This window comes from Protopterus annectens, chromosome 11.part0 (assembly GCF_019279795.1).
Source record: "Protopterus annectens isolate FY-2018-M chromosome 11.part0, PAN1.0, whole genome shotgun sequence".
NCBI lineage: Eukaryota > Metazoa > Chordata > Ceratodontiformes > Protopteridae > Protopterus > Protopterus annectens.
The window spans coordinates 287,077,510-287,083,509 of NC_056745.1; positions in this window are offsets into that span (position 1 = coordinate 287,077,510).

Sequence of the window (6,000 nt, forward strand, 5' to 3'; positions counted from 1 at the left end):
ATATATGTTATTAGCTGAAACAAAAATAACTCTAGGAAATTGTGTTTTACTGTTACAAATGGGAGGCTCAGACTACTTTACAGAATTTCTTCTGTTGGGATGCAAAGTACAAACTTTTGTGCTGATTATCTGCTAACTGCCCTAATGGCAACATTTCACATCTCCAGATAGACTGCTTTTACAATGAAAAAGATCAACAACGACGAAACAGCTTGCCTGCAACTGCACTTTACAGATGAAACTGTAATATGGAAAATCCTGGTTCAAAACTATTTTATGATTTGTTAACTGATTATTTCTTAACATAAGCACTGATGGGGGAGCTATAGTATGCCTCATACCCCTGTAAATCTGCAGAATGTCAAACTTCAGCACAGTGCATCCACATAAGTAGTAAACACAATTAACAGTTGATGTCTTAATGATACTGATGTTAGACAGCGGACATATTTCTGTGAAAAAACTAAAAACTGCATTAATTCCCTTCAGTGAATTTCTGCATATCTGTCAGATAGTTGCAAGAAGAGCGATCTCTTAGAAATGTTATCTCTTGCTGGACCTGTGTAGCAGACCTAAATAATCAAAAGCAAACCTGGTAAACAAATGCAAATAAAGCATATAAATAAATAAAATGATATGTTACCTTGTGCCACAACTGTTGAGATGATTCAGACAGTCCCTGTATAATCCTTTAAGATTAAAGTATTTACCTCATGGACACAGGGTACAAAGTCTGATTGTTAGCTTTTAAGAGAAATTGTCTACCCTTAAAATGGCCTGCAAGGGCACCTAGTGTAATACTTACCTTTGAACTTATAAGCCAGAATTTAGTAAACATTGCGAATAAAGACATTTTTCAACATGTCTTCCATAAAAACAGAAGAGTAATAATTTTACCCATTTTTAACCAGGTAGGCCACTATGCACACAGTCTTTTTCAGGGGGGTCCCAAGATCAATCCTGGTTAAGTCACTTTCTCAAGGTCACACAGTAGGCAAACAAGGGCTGAGAGACTCAAACCCTGTATCCCAAGAAACACAGCTTACAGCCTTAACTCTCTACACCAACTGCCAGACAGAACAAACTACAAGCAGTCCAGACAGTTGGATGGTTTTAATGACAATATCAGAAGACAAATAATTTGAAGTCTGAAGTTGCTTCTCCCTATCTGTAATAGGATCATGGGATCCTAGAAGATTACTAGGCTATCGGCCCAGAGGTCATTTTAAGCCTAGCTATTTCATCCTAATGTAATATCATGAAAATGATAGTCAATACCCAAGATTGTGTTTAGTGATGACTGCCCATGTCCAGGAGGATTGTGGGTGCTATCCCTGGTAAGAATTTAGGGTGCCCCATCCACTCATCCAGGTTCCTCTTGAACAGTGTCATAGAGGTGCTCTGTTTCCTTATTAGACGCCTCTGCGGTCTCTTCAGTTGCTGCAGGTACATTGTACTGTACATGCTGAACAGGGCACTATACTCAATTATGGGACAGATTAGTGCTGAGTATAGAGGGGTTATAACCTCTTTTGCTCTTGAGGTGATGCCTTTACTAATCAAGTGTGCCACATAGAAAGCCTTCTTTACTACAGCAGAGAAATAGTGGTCGAAGTTAAGGTCACAGTCAACTTGTGATCCCAGGTCCCTTACCACTTAGGGGGTACTTAGGGTATTGTTGTTGATTTGATAGTGTGAAGGGACATTGTGCTGAAGGGAATGATGATCTATTTCTTTGCATTCCGTTTGAGGCCATGACTAATACAGCAGTTGTTGGTCTGCGTGAGACCTATCTGGAGTACAGTGACATCATTTGGGGATTCAATGATTGCACTCAGTTTGTGTTCATCTGCAAACTTGGTCAGCCACAACCTCTTAGTTTTAACCTGAACTTCTGAGAAGCATATACCAAACAGTAGGGGGAGCAGCACTGACCCCTGTGGTACCCTGCTAGTAGCAGGCCTGCTGGTTGATGTGGAGTCACCCAATTTGATAGTGTGTGTCTGGTTTGTGAGACAGTTAGCAAACCATCTTCAATGGAAGGATTTACATTCAGTTTGCTAAGTTTATCAGTAGTACCTGAATGTGGGATTGTGTCAAAAGCTTTTGCCAAGTCAAAGTATGCTGTGTGCATAGATTTGCCCTTGTCAATGGCCCTGGTTACATTTTCAAAGAAGTCCATCAGATTTAACAGTCAGGATATTCCCTTGACAAAGCCGAACTGGGTAGGATCCAGGGTTTGGATTTATGAGGTCCATAATCAAACGTTCTGTGGCCTTACAAATGAAACTGGTCAGGCTTATGGGTCTGTGTTTTCCCAGTCTGTTGCTAGGCCACCTTTGTGGAGGGGAATAACTGTCGCATTCTCCATTCAAGCCCGTGGTTAGAAAACAGCCTGGGATGTCGTCTGGTCCCGTAGATGCTGTGTTTTATGCCATGGACAAGGCTGTGAGGACCTGATCTTTAGATATGTAGGGTGGGGGGTTTGGGGTAAGGTTTGTGACAAGGTAGGAGGGGATAAAGAAGTGATATTTTCACCAAACCTATCCGCTACCAGGATTGCTATCTATGTTTGGTCAGTGTGTATGTGATACCATTGGTCACTAGTTCTGCACATGCTTGGGTCTTACCTTTTAGGCTACATATGTAGCTATAAAAGGCTTTATGGTTATCCGTGGCTGTACTTGCTAAATTTCTCTCAAAGGAGCCTTTAGAGGATTTGACAAGTTGTCTTATTTACCTGTTGAGGCTGAGGAGGATGCTTTTCCATTTTTGGGTCCTTGCCTTTGTTTTTTTGGACAGCAACTTTTTCATTTATTGTAAAGTTTCTTGAAGCAGGACGTCCACCAAGGCAGCTTGTCTTTTCTTGGGGTTGCAGCTTTGATTGTTTCTGGTACAGCTGAATTTATACAGTTATGCAAGTCATTGTACAGGGCTTTAGTGTAAGCTTCAGTGTAATTACCACTTCCAGCTTGGGGTGGGGCCTGGAATGCATTTATACCTTCAACTAGGAGGGAATAGTTTGCCTTGGTGAAGTTTTTTTGTCTAAATTTACTCTTTGTGAGTTCTGGTGTTAGTGCCAGCTCAAAGGTGACTGATTTGTGGTCAGTTTTAACTAAAGAGGTTCCGACAGTTGCAGCAGTGCATCTGTTTGACATGTTAGTGAGGGCCAGATCTAGAATGTTTGTTCCTCTTGTTGGGGTATGAACAATTTGTTCCAGGGCATTTGAGTTGACAAAGACAAGAAACATATGCACTAGTGAGTTGGAGCTAGCACAGGTTTTCCAGTTGATGGTGGGATAATTGAAATCCCCCATAACCAGAGTGTTCGATAAAATTTGGATTGTCTCCAGTTTGGTCAAGAAGGCTTCATGGACGTCATGACCCATAAAGGGAGATCTATAACTGGCTATGACTTGAATGGGGGTCTTATCCACTATAACCTGGATTTGGAGTAACTCTATAGAATTGTCCAGTCTAACCAGACGGGAGGTGAATTTATCTCTAATATAGATAGAAACACTACCTCCTTTGATTTTCACATGTTCATTTTGCAGTCTAAAGGTGTGGAAGGCACTGTAGCCTTGGAAGACTGGGGTACTCTCTAAGGCCTTAAACCAGGTTTCTGTGACTGCACAGACATCTGCATCTTCTAGTGATAGAAGTGCTTCCAGGGAGTGCATGTTTTTAGATTAAGCTCCTAGCATATAGCAACATGACCCTTATTTTGTTCTGATTGGCTAATTTCACATTGGTAATGTTGTTTTCAAGACCTTGCCTAAAAAAGGCACTATGGGGTAGGCAAGAGCCTTTGCCAGCAGCTGAAAGTCTAGAGCTGCCAAGTGCAATCTGTCTCTGGCAAAGCAGGGAGGTTTGTCGGCCCTGGCTTCCCAGGCTGACAGGAACTGGATCCCCTTTGAATGACACCAAAATCTAAGCCAGTTTTTGAAATCAATCATTTCTTGTTTATACTGTAGCATCATTCTAGGTGAGGATAGTATGCTGCTCAAGGCTAGGGACATACCTGTCTGGGACACATACTCAGAGAGTTCAATCATGTCTCTCTTCATATAGTCCAGTAAGGTAGGTCTCAGGTCATTCACACCAACATGAACTATGACAGAGTCATAATGGTACCTGCTGCTGAGAGAACTGAGTGCATGCGTGATCTGATGAATCCTGGCACCGGACAGGCAGCCGACTGTGACTTTTTACTTGTCCAACCTGGTGAGTGGGACATCCATGTGTGTCTCAGTATTGAGTCTCCAATGACAAGAAAATTTGGTTTTTGAGTGTTACGACTTATGGGCTTGTGGTGAGACACTGGTGTCGCTATGTGTCATAGGTGCTGTGGGGACTGTGTTAGTTGTAGCAGTCTTGTGTTTTGGAAGTCTCTGGTATTTCGGTAAGTTTTTTGAGAGAACCTCTGTGCATGTAGATTTTTGTGTCTGATGCATACCACGTGTATGAATAATGGTAGCATGTGCATGAGTAGTGGTTAGTGACAGTGTGTAATAGCACCTCTTCCATGCTATTGTTTTTAGTGTGAGAGAGCATGGATTCAAGATTTGTGGTATATATACAGCTCTCGCACTCTGTATGTGAGTGAATTATTAGTAGAGGAGTGTTAATATACATGAGGCAATTGCAACACTGCCTCAATAGATCCAGGTCAACAAGGTTGGCAGGAGAAACAAGGGTAGTCCAAATGTCCATAATGCTAGGTTGAAGAACGTTATCACTAGGGGTGGCTTTTCAAAATTGTTCACGGAGGAGTTCATTGGTTGGATATTTCTGCCTGGGTTTTTTTTTTTTGCTGGTGTTTAATGGGTTGCAGCTCTCTAGCAGTATGTCTTTGACTGGGAAAGCACTAAGGATGAGGGCTACACTAGTGTGCTTCAACTGTATTTCAGGGAAACATTGTTGAATTTTACTGTCTGGCTTTGGTGCACAATTGCGCAGCAGTGTACAGTGCTGTGCAACACACAAACAAGCACATACTTGCTCAAATTCAGGGCCTCAATGCCAGAAGCTAAAAACTTGAAAACAAAACTTTAAGTAGATTCAAAAGAACCAATGAGGATGTTTATTCCAAGCCCTAGACCAACCTCCCTATACCAGATAGGATCCAATCAACACAATCCTCACACTAAAGTGCAGATAGGCCCCTTTCAATCCAAGATGGCCTGGAAAACATGCTCAGAACAAGCAACCACTAGAAACAGACCCAGATGCAGCAAGCCTGTATCTGGACTATGCTATAGCTATTAGCTACCCTAGTTTCAACGGGAAACACTAGAGAATATTTAGCAGCAGAAAAATTTATGCATTTCATATGTCAATATGCCAGATCTTCTGCAAGTGCTCAAGTCCTAGACACTCATTGTTGGGCCATTTTAGGCCTAGCTGATTATCCCATTAGTTCAAATCACCCTTACCCAATTCCAAGGTCTATATTTATTTACTATCCACATGATAATGATTAGTTATGAGTGGGGCAGTGATTACTTCCAGGGTAGTAATCAAAGGGGTATACTGTAAGAAAGTGCATTTAGGTGCTGCCTGTCTCCATAAGTAGTAAATTGAAGACCACTGTGTCAAAGCCAGGGTCTCAGGCATTTTGTAGCTCACATAGGCTGCTACTTGTGCTTGACTACATGTTTGGGTGAGGTGAAGCAGCCATGTAGAGAAAGTGGAGTTGCTGCATCTCATCTGAGCACAATAGCTATGGCCAAGTAAGGTAAGTGCTGCAGCACAGGATGGGAATGGAAGGGGTGGGAGTGTAATTATTGGGAGGGGAGTTTGATTTAGGTGGGAGATTAGAGTTAGGGACTTTACCTTTAGTGAGTGGGGGGAGTTTATGGCTAAGGAAAAGGAGAAGGGTTTTGGTTTAGGGAGCAGCAGTGGAGTTTAAGATTTAAGGAGTGATTTTGGACTTTAGGTTTAGAGAGGGGGAGGGGACTGGTCGAGTGTTTTATGATTAGAGTTAGGGTTCTGATA